The sequence below is a fragment of the Elephantulus edwardii genome, unplaced genomic scaffold (genome assembly GCF_000299155.1).
Source record: "Elephantulus edwardii isolate Elephantulus edwardi_28Jun2011 unplaced genomic scaffold, EleEdw1.0 scaffold00074, whole genome shotgun sequence".
NCBI lineage: Eukaryota > Metazoa > Chordata > Mammalia > Macroscelidea > Macroscelididae > Elephantulus > Elephantulus edwardii.
The window spans coordinates 15,712,587-15,714,561 of record NW_006399824.1 but is presented as its reverse complement, the minus strand read 5'-3'; the positions used below and the strand labels follow the sequence as shown (position 1 = coordinate 15,714,561).

The 1,975-nt window shown below is 38.6% G+C and overlaps 1 protein-coding gene across 1 annotated transcript in view; it reads right to left on the bottom strand.

The window, feature by feature from the left end:
* The window catches only part of RHOBTB1 (Rho-related BTB domain containing 1), an 84,127-nt gene that overhangs the window by 10,363 nt on the left and 71,789 nt on the right, over positions 1-1,975 (bottom strand). The window lies entirely within an intron of this gene.

Sequence of the window (1,975 nt, the reverse complement as noted above, 5' to 3'; positions counted from 1 at the left end):
TTTTATACAGTTATCTCCCTCATCTGTTTCAATGCCATGTACACTATTTATCCCCTTTTCTTAGTTTCCCCTAACCCCCATATCATATAACCCTATACCATATACTGTTTTATATCAGTGACATTATGCAGTATTTGTCCTTTGTGACTGAGATATTTCACTCATCATAATGTCCTCCCGAGTCACCTATTTTGAATAATAATGCATTAGTTCCTTGTTTTTGCAATGCATATTATTTGATTGTGTGAATATACCAGAGATTCTCTATCCATTCATTTATTGATGGGCACTTAGGTTGTTTCCAACTCTTTGCTATTGTGAACAAGGCTGCAATAAACATGGGTGTGCATATATCTGCCTGGGTGGAAGTTATGGTTTCTTTAGGGTATATTCCCAGTAGAGGAATTGCTGGGTCAAATGGCATTTCTATTTGCAACTTTTTGAGAAGGCACCATACTGTCTTCCATAGTGGTTGTACCATTTTACATTCCCACCAGAGTTCCAGTTTCTCTGTAACCTCGCCAGCATTTGTTGTTTGCTGCTCTGTTAAATTTTGCTGTTCTTACTGGGGGTGAGATGATATCTCATAGTTGTTTTGGTAATTTCAGTCTTAATAAGTTTGATAAATAGATGATAAAAGAGTAAGTTTGCCTGACAAAGCTTGACTTGGAATTTTTAAATGGATATTTGGACTTATAAATTAGACAAATGGGCTATAAATGTAGAAAGACAATATGAGACCTCCTTGCCAACACATTACAATGCACTATTGTTGGGAAAGAAATCTCCTAGCAACATGACAGGTGTTGGAAGAGTTGAAAGTCACATGGTTGCTGACACATGATGAAGCCCTGCTCTCTAAGATGTCTAAATAGGGGATGAGTACAACCCTAGATGCCACAGTGCTGGCTGGATTTTGATGTTCCATCAGAACATGTTAGCACCAGAATATGCCATTATTGTTGTTATGTGCCATTGAGTCGCTTGTGATTCATAGTGACCTTATGTACAAGAGTCCTAAACACCGCTCTATCCTGTGCCAACCTCACTGTCTCCGACATACCCACTCCCACCTCGCCAATCACTGAATCAACCTATCCCTTTGAGGGTCTTCCTCTCCTGTGCTGTCCCTCCACTCTCCCGAACATGATTTCCCTCTCTAAGGACTGATCCCTCCTTGCAACTTGCCCAAATACAGCCACCTAGTACCAGAACACGGGTCATTATCAAGTATCAGATTAGAGAATCTAGAGGAATTCCAGCGCAGGATTTCTGAGGGTGTAGTTAGTTGAGTGTGGTAAACTATCCCCCTCTAGTACTTGCAGTTATTTCCCATATAAAATCATGCTAGAATTTATTAAAGAAGTAAGGACAGCCTAAGAACTGGAGTTCTGGATGGTTAGGTGTGAGTCAAAGAGGATGTTCTCTGCACAGCATCTACTCCTCATTACAGCTAAGTGACTCCATAAGAAAAGACATAGAGTGCTATCAGGTCTACTATTAGAAGAATAATAATAAAAAGGAATCTTAATTATATGTACTAGGTATTGTGTTACTACTTTTATCTGAATGATTTGATTCTTATAGTTCCCCTTGGAGGAAGAGACTATATATTTTTTCTTACTTTACAGAGAAAAGCACTTGACGTTCAAGGGGTTTAAGTTCTATGACAAAGGTCACAGAGCTATTTAGGGACAAGGATTTGAATCTAGATAGTGTAATTCTAAAGTCTGTATTTAGAAACACTGTGCAGAAATCCTTAATGGTGAGGAAGCACAGATATGGCTTATAGCACCAAAAAGTATCATGAGTCACTAATATTTTTAAGAATTACACTTGCAGGTACAAAGAGATTAACCAGAATGCTTTTCTTAGATATGGCACTTCATGCACATCTCTGTATGAAGCAACATGCCTCTGGAAGCTCTGTAAACTTTGATAAATGTTGATAGCTGTAGAGGAGTTTCAGGCCTTT